This window comes from Eurosta solidaginis, chromosome 2, assembly GCF_040869045.1.
Source record: "Eurosta solidaginis isolate ZX-2024a chromosome 2, ASM4086904v1, whole genome shotgun sequence".
In the NCBI taxonomy this organism is placed as follows: domain Eukaryota; kingdom Metazoa; phylum Arthropoda; class Insecta; order Diptera; family Tephritidae; genus Eurosta; species Eurosta solidaginis.
The window spans coordinates 220895552-220909593 of NC_090320.1; the positions used below are offsets into that span (position 1 = coordinate 220895552).

The window sequence follows — 14042 nt, forward strand, 5'->3', positions numbered from 1 at the left end:
AAACAGACAGTAGAGGCTAACACTGATGATGTTACTAAACATTTTCGTCAAAAAACCCTCCAGAAAGTATTGTCTCAAAATAACTTTAACTCACTCTGAACGCAACCGAACACCACACCCATTTCCGAGCGCTCGCCTAGGCTAGGTTGTGTTGAACTGGCCGGTCCATGAAGACCTCTTAAAGAATGACCATGTTCATAGAAGTTTGCTAATAGACCAAATTGAAAACACCTATCGAAAACCAGGTCCCATTTTACAAAAACCTAGCAAATCTTTGCAAAAACTAGATGCTTTGCTTTATAGAACCTATGCTACTTGCTGACTCTAGATCTGACACCTTACTCTATGTTTCCAAACGTACACGAAACCTAGCTGATTAATCTTTAGATAGTTTCATAACACACTCACTCACACATAATTATCCATCTTTGATGATACCTGCAAAAGGTTGGTAATGAACTATGATTACAAGACAAGTGATAGATGCAGTTCAAAACGAAAAATGACACTGAAAATGGCACAACGCCGAAACAGGGTTTTTTTCAAAACTAACTCGATAAGGTATCTCGGACAAGCCTTCATCAACTGAATCTTGTTTATGATAGCTATTTCATTGCAACTTTTGTTTCGCAAATGCGTGCGATGTTCAAAGAGGATACGATGTGATATATATGATACGATATGATATCACATCGATGATGTTGCACAATTTACTGATATTTTTTGTTGAACATTTTGAAATTATACTTCTAAGACTTGAGTATCCGACACCTAGCAGCGCACCATGTACTGAGGGACTATAAACAGCGCTTATTCTCCTACCGCACGTGTAAATTTTCCTGGTTTCACCGTCGAGTATTCCGTCAGGCAGATCTTTTGAGCACAATACTAAATGTCAGTTGGAGGCAAATTGCTGTATTTTGGTATTGGTTTTACAATTTTAACAGCTGATTGGCCTTGTAAAATTATCGTCCTTCTTATTTCATCGTTTCATCCACCATTTGGCAAAGTATTTTATCCTGCTTAGATGGGTTTAGTAGCTTCCACCTCTTATTACTTTGCTATATTAATCAGTTGTCGTTACTTGAACAGTCGGAACGGTCTAGTCATTCATCCCTGCTTCTTTAAATCAATGCTGTCTTTGCATTACTTTGGTAATCACCGTCACCCCATACCCTCGTTAATATAAGCAACGGTAACCTCTTAATACAAAAATGGTCGCCCATATTACCTTAGAAAAGATAAATACGATTAAAATTTGTCTACACAACAGCCTGTCGTTATGATGAAGGCCCTAAAAATTACCTTGGCTTTCTGATCTGTTTAGAATAAAACGAGAGGTTAAATCACTTTTACCGTAGACTTAGCTCTCGTTGAAAAGCCTTCGAATAGAAGGGCTTACATAAACTTTGTTTTAAGGCACTCAGTTTTAGGGAGACATCGTAATAAGACTGATATATCATGAAGAATTAATACCTTTTTTAATTACTCCACTTCTTGGTCGTATTCGGCACGTTCAACCATGAGTTATATTATTATTTTGATTGAACATCAGAAATTTTAGCAAGAAAATCGGCAGGCGTAAGGCCTTATACTTATTATTAAGAACTCATGACCTTAACACCGGCTTATAATAATTGAATATTCAATTATTATGTTTTTCTAAGAGAAACTGAAAAGAAAGAAAGAAACAGTTACTGGCATATTGCGTTGGTACCATTTCGAAAACCGCCACGAATTCATCGTCAGGCAATTTCGTAATATTATCAAAGGTTCCACCGAGATTCGAACCTGCTCGTATTTGTCTCCTTGCTTAATTCAGTTTATCTTATTTCTACACTAACAAAACAACTGAGGCATTCTGCCTCTATTAATTTGTGTGTATGTAGATTCGTTTTTGTAAAGTTTCTTTTTCGTTGCGAATGAGAAGCTTTGTAAACTCGGGCTCAGTTTTACATATTTATATTTATTTGTTTTAATAGTGTATTCAATTTATTATTAAGAGTTCATGAGCTTAACACCGGCTTATAATAATCGAATATTAAGACCTTATTATTAGCCATAGAATGTATGTATAAGGTGGCACATTAACTAGAGCTATCGTGTAATATAGCTTTCATCGTTCTGTTCATATATTTCGTATACTCGTTTAAACTATTTCTTGTGGGGCTTTTATATATTCTCTTATGTTAGTTATATTTACGAATTGTCATATATGCAAATTGGTAACATAATTTTTCTTGTTTGTATTAGTGCACGTACAATTGCTTCGCAAATTGCATTCCACTCCTCCTATCCTTCCATTGCAGGTGTTTGACATTGTATTCCAACAGATATTAAAATAGTGCGACGGTTGAGGCCGAAAACAAATTGCACTTTTTTATTTCCGTATAGATAAAAATGGTTATGTGTATTGGAACAATTAATGAAAATGCTCAATCGTTAGAGATTTTGCGAAACAACTGTATATGCCTGAGGCTAAATTGTAAAGCTTAGTATTTATAAAAGAAATTGAGTTGATAAAAATTATTATGATAAACACAGCCGACTTAAAAAAAGGAGTCGGTTAGGAAAAAAAAATCAAATGTTGCAGCAAAGTTTCAAATTGCCACACTGCAATGCACTGGTAAATATTATAGGCCTGAGATGGGTATAACACAGTGGTAACTCGATACAAATTTGCTTGTGGTTTGATCACACTATATATTTTTGTTTGTTTTAATTCCGATACCCTGCTCTGCAAGTCTGCCACTAGGCATGTGAATTCTTATACCCTTGGTAGCGTGAATCAATCCCACTTATACACATTCTATACTCTTTTAACATTGGCATGTCAATAAAAGTGATGTTCTGCCACAAATATCAGACTTAAGACCTTGAGAAATAACACTCGAATTGGTAAGCGCAGCGTACTCAACATTGTATAATTACACGCAAAGACATTGCACATAAAAGGCGAGTACTGGTGCGCATACGTAACAATTTTTGTTGCACTATTTGGTGGTAGAGTGTTACATACATAAAATACATACATAAGCTAATATATTTAAGCGTTTGAAAAGCTAAAAACAAACTACTGTAGCTCATTGAATTTCAGTCTCGCAAAGTGAAGGCATTTTGTAGCGCAAAAATCTCAACATTGGACTCTTCTTCGATTGCAATTAGTGACGATTATTTACTCTGTTAAACGATTCCATATTTCAATTATCTATTTTCATATGACTTTTAATTTCACAATTAAAGGCACTCAGTTTCAAGCACATTTTCGAAATTGAAATCTGATTTTTTATTGCAATTGTCCTCACTACTTTAGCAGTGCAACTTTTATATATAAACCGTCAAAAATTATTCAAGGGGAATTCACAAAGCATTTATTAAACACAGCCGATACGTGCTGTTTACTCAAAATCATGATATTGCCTAATTTTAGTCGGATTTTAAAAAAATAATCCAATGTTTTTTTAGATCATTGCTACAAGGCCAAAATGCTGTGCCATACTGAGTGCTATTTATTTTTGCATTTCAGTTGAAGGTTAGTAGGCTTAGTATACTTTATACAAACAAACACACATATCTAAATATAAAAAATTATTTTGCTAGATGTTCCCTCAACACGCCATTGGCTTAGTACCAACAAGTATATTAGAGCGTATTATGAAAATAGTTAATATTTTAAAAATGTAAGTAAAACACAAGACACTCATCAGAGGAATAATCTCAATGCGTCATACTTGTCTTTCGACAATAATAATTAAACATATATTAACGTGAGTGCCTGCCCCTTGACTTCAACCTCACGCTGTCAAATATACCAATCTAACTGCGTGATCGACGGCTCAATGAAAAGGTCCATGTTCCCTGCCCAAAAACTTTGTAGCCGAATCATTGGTACTAAATTGGCGTGTAATCGGGTTTACACTAACAAGGTCTTACATTCGTAAGATAAAGAGCCTATCCGTTTACGATTTTATGGATAATGGCATCCGGTTGCAAGGCAACTGAACCTTGAGTTTCGTTACTATTTTGTTCCATTCCAAGCGTAAATAATTACACAATTCCACAATTTCAATAAAAATATCAAGTGATGTGAACAACCTAATTGAGCAACAGGATAACCTGCATCACAATAAAGGTATGTAATTACAATATTTTCTATCCATTCGAGTCTAAGACTTTAGGCAAATCGCATTCACCTATATGTATGTCTTTTCGAGTCTACTACAATGAGCCCCATCTACGGACATCATACACGCATATCCGCGATAAACGATTTCCTTGATCTTCCGAAAAAGAATCATTGAAAACTTTATTCTTAGGTTAGGATAGGTAAAGAGGCCGCTTTACCTGTGTGGGCGAGCCAAGGGAAAACTGCATTAAGAATGGCGGATTGTCAACTTCCCCAAAAGTGAAGTATGTAAGGAAAAACAACCATGCGAGATGAAACCACAGATCACGCGACAGGAGATGAAATTTGAATAGGAGCATCAAAAATACATTACATACATACAGTTCATAACTGGCCTTTCCTGTTCGCCATGGTGCGTTGATAGGATCGCGTAAGAGTTACAGGTGTCCACATTGCTCCCTTTCGAGTTATCAGTACTCAAGGTTGGGTAACCATGGTATTACAGTCACCTTTTACGACTAGTGTACCTACCTCGGGCATATTCTACTACCCATTGCCCGCCAAGGAATGTGTTTCGTCAGTAACATCTAACGACACTTCAAAACATTTTTCACGGGGGTGTGAGTCGGATCTTCACTCCATCTTCTATAGCTGTTATTGAATGCTAATAAATATGAATACTTTTAGTCGCTTAAATTGCGCATGGCTTCGCAGCTAACAGTTGAAGCACGCTTGATGTTAACAGAGTGTGTTGCATACTTTTAGGGGGTCAAAATACAAGAGGTGACCAAATTTTCATTTTTCCCAAAAATATTCAAGTTACAAATTTAAAGTTGCTTAAATAATGTGCAATTTGATGGCCATTTAAGGAGATTGATAACTACGCTGATCATGGGACCTAGTTCTATATATAAAAAATCAGAATCGTTTTGCTTTAGAGATAGGTACAGGATTAAAATGTTTCAGAAAAACATACCAAATCCTTGTGCAAGGACCTTTTTTACGTATAAAGAAGTAAAAAAAATATGCGCCTTAAAATATGCAATAGATATACTTCTTAACCATTGACCTTTTGCAAACACTAAAGTTGTATTTAAACTAAATAAAGCAAATTTGTTGCATACTTCAAGGCGGAAAATTTCTAGTTTTCTTCTCTGCGCTCTTCTAAACTCTTTGCACTGAGATTTTCTTTGAAAACATTCCTAGTAAAATTTTCCGCGATATAATTTTCTGCAATGGTCTCTAGCTACAATTTCATCAATTGTATTTATTCAGATTTCGTTCTTGAGTTATGAGCTGGGTAAACAAATTTTTTAATTAATAAAAGTTGCTACTGTAAAAAACTGAAAACTGAATATGAAAAAGAAAAATAATAATCGCTATTTTAGAGGGTGCTCTTTTTATATGGTGCAGGGTGCCTCATAGAGAGACTATTCAATCTCGAGGAGCAATTTTATTTTAAGATTTCTACACGCGTTGCGGTACGCTCTAATGTAAGGTCATGTTGTACTCTACGGTTGATTGCTATTTTCATTTTAGAAATCAAAAATTTGTATTCAACTTTATAGCAACAAATCACAGCTGCTCTAAAAATTCAAGCGCTTATTATCTCCTCGTATTAGGTTTATGTGTGTAAGTGCTCATTTTTTCAGCATGCGTAGTCAACCGTTAGGCGTTTGTATGATGGTCCATAAAGCAGAAAAAAGTATTTCCTTTTGCGCCCTTTTAGTTGACTTTTGGCCAAAAACAAAAAACAAAAGTTTTAAATAAAAAGCATTGGATAACTTGAATGCAATCTGCCTGGTCGTATAAAGTTAGGCGTTGGGGAGCGCGGCCTTTAACAGCTGGCTAGTAAAAGGCAATAAAACCAACTTTTAGATGTTATCTATAGTACGTGCTGCTTTTATTGTTTGTATACTTTTAGGCTTAAAAATATGATTGTATAGTAGAAAAAGTTCATGTCAGTCAGATTTTCGTTGAACTTCAAGGCTATAGTGTCTGATATGTAGTAGTCACATCGTTTGTGTACTTTTCAAACTAATAAAAAAGCATATTTCTGAAAATTATATTTTGGTATACGAACGCAGAGAATATTCGATAGTTATTTAATGAATGATATTTTTTGCGGAATGCAAGCTAAAAAAAAATTTGTTTTTTTTTTTTTTTTGCGGTCTCTCTCTATATTTAGTATAAACCAATCACATAAGTTCTCAAAACAACAGTGATTGGATGGAGGCGGACTAATTGCTACTCTAAATGAAAGATCTTAAACAACAATATCTCAAATGGAATGAAAATAAATGCACCTAAAATTTTCTATGCTGTTTTGTAATTAAAGAAAGCTTGAGTGGCGAAAAAGCGTAGTGAATGTAGAAACGCGTGTTTTTTGCACTTCCAGATAGAAATACATCGAAACCGTAGCCAGTTAAAAAAATTTGATGCCAGACTCAAATTCAGCATATAAAGGGTTTTTAGGTTGATGGTAGAGTTCTCACTACAATTAGCTATGCTAGGCGGGAAGTAATTTTTGTTTTCATATATTTTACAAATTTGAAACGTTTCTGGCACTGTGATAACTTTAAAAATTTTACATAAGAAATTATTTTCATTCATCAGACTTAAAAAATTATTGGCTAATTTCTGGGTCTAAAATTTGCTGGCCTGTGTTATATATAGAAAGGTGAATGGCACGTACTCTATGCGAACACTACAAGGGCAGCAAATTCAACCAGTCCTAAACATTTTCACTGAGTATATCGAGCCATAACCGCACAAGCTTAGACCTCATTATTTTTGATTTTTTGTTTTTGATGAAATCCGAAAGGCCATTACCATATGCACCATTTCCAAAAAAATCAAAGTCCTAAGAAATACCGATACGAAGTTATAAATAAGGCAATTTTGGCTCAAGTGCACAAAACAATTTGTTTATATGTTTTTGTGCTTGGAATGTGTAGGTTAAGCCTTTTTTTCCGAGAAAATTTTATCATTTTAATACAAGATTTTCACATTTTTGTGTCCATGTTTCGTAATTCTCGGGTTTTTAATTTAATATGGCCTTCTTGCAAACACAGGTGATTATTCTTTAGATTCAGATTTTTCTTAATAAGGATTATAATGAATATAGCCAAACTATTGTTGCAGATTTCAAATAAAGTTGCACTAGTTCCTTACAGAGACACCGACTCTGCGGAGGAAATAATTGAAGAATATACTTGCGTTGGGAAACGAGGTAGGAGGGTTCCGAAACCACTACCCAAAATACTTATACGAAAGAAGGGGCCTTCTACTTCAGTTTATACAGGAGCTTACAGAGAATTTCATAGTTAAATTATTCATATTTAAAATCACTTTGTGATAAAAACAATTCCCGAAATTTTCCACAGAGAGTACCCCAACTTAAAACACAACTCTTTTATCACACATATATTACCAGATACTGATGGAGAAGACGGCAATGTGAAATGGATAGATTATACCTTAGTTATATAGTTTTTATTTAAAAATACTTAGTTTAGTTGTAAATTTAAAATATTTCATAATTGGTCTGCATCTTTAAATTCCGTCTTGATATTTGAAAAAAAAAATTGATCTGCATCACCAACCACTGTTTTTAATGTTTTCAAATGTGTTTTTTTATTATTTTAATTGTGGCTTAACCGACACTTTCAAGTAATGAAGTCTTTTTTTGGAAAGCAAAAAGGGCGTAAGCGACAAAACCGCTATTATTATTAAAGAAATGCAAAAAAATCCCACATCAATATACGTCAATTATATAGTCTTATATACACCACCCAAATTTCACGTTACTATCTAAAGTAATCGCAATGTTAATACAAAAAAGCGTCTACTGAACGATTTTGTTTATGTCGGTTAAGCCGTTTCTGCGGTTATGGCTCGATATGAAATTAATACTATGCAAGTGTTGTTTTTTTAAAGGCATATGTACGTTTCTACGCCTAAAATGCTGTTACACCTAGCTGTTCTAAATTTAATGACAGCTATTTCCCTATTTTGAATTTCATCTGTAAGCTGTAATTGCCAAATCAGTATGCAGCTGCTAATAAACCATTCATTTTCTCGCAGTAATTGCCGTTGCTTTCGGTTATTTCAACTACCGTTGCAAATATTATTTTCCGTCAAACAAATCATAAACTTCAATACAATTTCGCACATACATGTAAACATATCCCTCTAAGTATTTGAAAGGACACAAAAGTGTTTGATCTAACAAAACAAATACTATAAAAATTTACCAGAAGCTGCTCACATTTGTTTTGCGGCAATGTTTTTATATTTGTTTTGGGATATATATATGCCAACAACTGGCTGATAGCAAAATTTCGCCTGTTTTTATCCTTCGTTCAACAAATTTTTACTTTATTTTTCTCATTATTTTACTTTATCTATGTGTGAAAGTGTAGTATGTTTAGATTAGAAAAAAAAGTATATATTATGCCACTCACATGAAATAAGAACTTCCTAATTTCTAGGGCGGAAATAAGTACTCATAAAAATTTGCTCATAAAAACATCATTATTGTTGCTACATCAACCTAGCTTCTATATAGTAGAATAGTTTTTTAGATCTCAGTGTATATATGTATATTTTTTGTATATATATAAATATATGCGGACATGTGTGTTACTTCGAGGCTATGCGTGATTTTTTTTGCGTTTAGGGAGCACAAGTGAAATGTTTCTTATCCGTTTAATGTTTATGTTTTTAGACGTATTATGGATTTAGCTATACACGTTAGTATACATACCTACATACATACGTACATATTGGTGGCGTTAAATTATTTTATTACTCTTCCATTATTTGGCACTAATATTGGCATAAGCTCAAATCGTTTGAACTTGTTAGAAATATTTATGCGATACTGTAAAATTTTTTTTTTATTTTGCGTTCTTGAATCTGCTTACTTTCGTTTAAGTCTGTAATAAAATGTTATTATTATTTTGAAACAATATTTTTTTAGCATTTCTTCATCAGCTAGCCAAGTTTTGAACTCGCAATCTCCAACATTTATACTTCCTACTGCTGTAAAGTCAGACGATTATATACACTCAACCATATGGATGCATAATATTTGCTATTCCTTTTGTAAACAATTGGGTTCATATTAGGGGTTTACGCCGATCACTTTATCGGCGGCGGCGGCGTGGTTGGCGCGCCGCCATACGCCGGTGCTCTTACTCTAAGCTTAAGCTTAATTTTTCTATTTAAAGAAATAATATTTAGGAAAGGTTTTGTTTGTATGTATTTACGGAAATCAACGTTTTGGCCATTTCGGAAAGATCCGGGGTTTTTGCCTCAAAATTTCGCATATCGTTCAAACATTTTCAGGAGTAGCTCCTTGCAGAGGGGTTGTCCTTCGTTTTCTTACTACAGAGAAGCTTCGAACCCAACTCGGTTGTTGTTGTTGTTGTTGTAGCGATTAGGTTAATCCCCGAAGGCTTTGGGGAGTGTTATCGATGTGATGGTCCTTTGTTGGATACATATCCGATACGCTCCGGTAACAGAGCACTATTAAGGTGCTGGCCCGACCATCTCGGGAACGATTTATATGGCCACATTAAACCTTCAGGCCATCCCTCCCTCTCCACCCCCAAGTTCAATGAGGAGCTTGGGGTCGCCAGACCCTCGCCTGTTAGTGAAACGGGATTCGCCGCTCGAAGGTGAGGTTGACAATTGGGTTGGAGAAGCTATATATTGCGCTACACAACCCCTTGAATCCCCCCACGGTCACCCCGGTCTTTGGAATTGGTGCTACTGCGTCTGCTGAAAAGAAATAGAGATACAAAAAATGGTCACACTTTTGTTTGTATATCTCGTGCAAAGCGTAGTTTCACCTGGGGTTAACTCTTAATAATCGTCGCGAACACAATTTTTTTAAATTATTTGTGGCTCCTTGGCGGTCACGCACAAAGGCGGCATACGGTTGCTATTAATGGTCTATTGATACTCATAACTCTTGTGGCAGAGGGCGCCTCCACTTTTTTCGGCTGTCTTAAGAGCTACAATTCCCGATGTGCGAGCAGTAGCGATCCCGACCACCAGTCGCTACCACGCCTCCTGACCCTCACACCATATGCCAGCACAGAATCCGAAGGACTGCGACTTCGAACTCATACCTTTGTCGACGTCACTTTCATAGAAGCTCTAGGTGTAGCTCCGAAGACTTTCTAACGGATATTTCTGTCGCGCTATGCTGCCGAGCTATACCAGAGAAACACCATGAAACTTTAGGGAGTGACTATTCGGCCAAGGATGCTGCCCTTGAAATCATAAGCAGTCTAAGTGGATGTAATTGCGTAACTCATGAGTGAAACTTGTATAATCCTCGGCTCATCTACATAATTAAAATTTTACAAGGACCCTGGATACAATTTTTAAAATGTAGACCAAAGTTTGCAGACGTTTGTGTTCACAACATTGCTTTCAATAGCCTTCGCTAAATCAAAACGATATTTTAGAATGAAAGTCGACCGATTTTAAGTTGAAAGATGTTGACTGCTGTTTTCCGTCCTTATGCTATAAGAGCACATTATGGATGACCGCGTAGCTTCAGTTTTCAGACTAGTTCGACTGTCCACTACATTGGGGTAGTAGCACATACGGTCGTTAGTTCGACTGTCTTGAAAATGCTTTTGCTTCACCACTTTGAGTGTTTTTGCGAAGGACAAAGCCTCACCTGGTAAATATATGTGCCTACCTATTCACATTTGTAAAAGGAGCCGTAACGTGTAGATGGTATTTAAACTTGGTTGATAGGCTATAATCAATGTGATTCACTCCAAGAGACTAGTTTTGGATAGGGCCGCCAACTTTAGGAAATGTCAAATCGGGAGACTTGGGTGTTGAAAGATGAAGTGTGAAAATCAAAATTAACATTTCAGACGCTATTGTATAGTTTCGCAAATAAACAACAGATGTTTGAATTTAAGCCCAAGTGATTTTTCAAACCTCTCTTACGTGCATATATCCTCAACTTAAGTATGATGTAAGAATCACTTCAAAGGGGTGTTTATGCCACTAGAACCTACTAAAGGATTTTGCATCACTGATTTCGCTTATTCTTTCAGCCAATCGCAAATAAAATTTTTTTTAAATCGGCACCCTTTTTGGGTATTTTGCTTTTTATAACAACGTGAGGACAATTTTTTATTTGAATTCATTGTTAATTATTAATTTTTTGAAAACAAAATATGCAAAGTGAGCATATAAATTTATTACATAACTTTTCTTTTAGTGTTTTGTTTTAATAACTTTGTAAATTGGGCGATGCAAAGTCCGTGTTAAGCTGACATCGACAACGCCTGTTTTTTTTTAAATAACTTTTGAACAGTTAGAAAGAGTTAATTTTCGCAATTAGTTGCTTATAACTGGCAGTGATGCGCATCCGTTGATACCACTTTCGACCATATCCGACGAATTTGGGACATGAACAGTAAATGGCCTAAACAGTGTTAAACGAGTAGAAAATATGTAACGCGCCTGACGCCGCCGCCGCGCAGATATTTTTGAAATTCGGCGGCGGCGTGCGAAAAACGACCAAAATCGGCGGCGTATATCTCTAGTTATGTATACTACATATTTTTAAACCAAATTGTGTTGAATATTTTCAGGCGCGTTCAACAGAGCTTAGCTCTCTAAAATGTATACAAATTTTCACTTATATAGCAGAAAAGCATTCGGCGTGTTTGCCAAATGAGTACCTAGAGATAGTTCTGCTAAAAAAATTTTTTTTAATAAACATTTTTTTTTTGATTTTGATGGAATTTTTTCCTGATATTTTAATCATGGGCGTTTGGTGTGAAAGGTGGCCACCTCTATGTAAGTTTATACCGAGTCGATAACACACTTATAATAAATCTATAACTAGTCGATAAGAAATAAGACATCGATAAAAAAAACCGTTAAAGAATTGATAACAAACACTTCGATAACAAATTGATAACACGCTGTCCGATTTTTTTGGTTCCGCCTTCGAATTTTGTTTCTAATTTTTCCTTCCACCTATATCATTTTCGAAATCCATTCCATGACCACTTACAAAGATATTTAGCATGGAAATTTAGTGTGTATTTTCGTTTCACCTTGACTACTTTTACAAATTGCCGACTCTGTTGTCAGTCTTATAAAGCCTACAGCAAGCATTGTGTGCTCAGCAGTAAACTGCTTCTACTAACAATTCAAACTAAGGACGTTCTACTAATAACACGAAGAACACAGAAATTATAATTATAAAGTACTCAAAAACTGCCAAATATCTTAACTAGAAAAAGAAGTATTTGGTCCAATGTAGTAAGTAAAATCGTTTTCTATTAAATCTGTTAAAATAATCTGTTAAAGTGGGTCATGCCTTAAAATCGGCAAAATGAAAATAACATCCATTGTAAGTAAATTATCCAGATTATGGATAATTAAACAAATCTCTCATATGGAAAGGGAAATATGTAATACATGCAAATAATAAACCCATATATAATTACGCATACTCAACAATCATAATTACTGCCTGCACATGATAAGTGCACATCACTCATACGCCCCGTAGTGCCATACCATACGATGAGAGCTGTCAATCACTACTAGCAATGCACACACATACATATGTACTTTGTTCATTCTTGACGACACTTAAACCCCTTTTCATCTCATATACTTACATCAATCATGTTAAAATGCTGTAAACCCAGTAACTTATAGACAAAAAATTCTGCATCTGTATATTTCCGAATCAGCACACTATACTGCAGGCCCTACTTTTTCAATTACTTTGGTACTATCGGTGTACCCGTACTTCGCCTCGTCTGCCATTTCAGCGCCCTTGCGCAAATCTTCCACGTCTATTGTGGCTCTAAGAGTCAATGGCTCATGTACGGAGCTAAGTGGTCTTTCCGTCTAATAGTTGATATCTCTAACTACCATGGCCGTATGATCTATGCTTAAGCTGTCCCGAGATATTGAATCTCGTTGCTGTTTTTAACGCTAGGTTCTTCGCCACCAAGTCTACAGGTTGAATGTGCAGAATGGCATACAGTGGTGCCGTCAGGGTTATCGTTTTCAGGGCTCCTGTTATGGTAAAGATTGACAGCCTACATACAATTTTTTGTTCTCTTTTGAGTGGCCGTCCTCAAAACAATATTTCCATAGTACAGCATAGGCTTTACAAACGGTGCAAATATCCACCGAGCGAGAGAGCGCGATAGACCGCGAGTAGACCTCAGCATTCCTGGACATGCATAAAGTGCCGTTGTTGCTTTCTTAAATCTCTTTCCTTGTTTAGCTCCCGCGATAATTGGTGCAAGTTTTCTCCTGCAGAGTCACACCTCCAAGGTAATGCCTAGACCAGCTCGTTATCTTATACCTCTTAGTAAACAAGACCATATCCGTCTCTTCCGCGTTGGTGCTCAACCCGCTCTCAAATGTTTATTGGGGAATAACTCATATGATCGATGCGACATTACTGTCTTCAGGCACTTTCATTCGATTGGCTTTATTGCTATGTACGTCATACCTTGCACTCTCTCAAGAAAAATGTAATATTTTACTTATGTGTTTATCATTTTCTAGTATATAAATATGTATATAAGCAATAGAGTGATGTATGCAAGTATACTTAGTGTATTTTTGTGAACATAAATTTGCGATTTGAGGGCGGAAAAGTGAAAGAGTAAGAAATGTGTCATGTGCATGGTTTTGCTATATTTATTAATGTGCGCATAAGTGCAAGTGCAAGTGCAAGTAGAATTTGTACTAGTCGTACTCAGACAGCATTAAAGTTAAGTATGACATACATATGTACGTTTGTGTATAAGACATCAAGCACAAAATTGTTTGACATATTGGCGTATCTAGAAAGTACGACAAAAAAAAATAAAATTACATTATTAATAAACTCATG

At 35.6% G+C, this 14042-nt stretch overlaps 1 protein-coding gene across 2 annotated transcripts in view; it reads left to right on the top strand.

Annotated features, from left to right (window-relative positions):
* Positions 1 to 14042, top strand: part of CadN (Cadherin-N) — an 855435-nt gene that overhangs the window by 425864 nt on the left and 415529 nt on the right. The gene's annotated exons all lie outside the window — the stretch shown is intronic.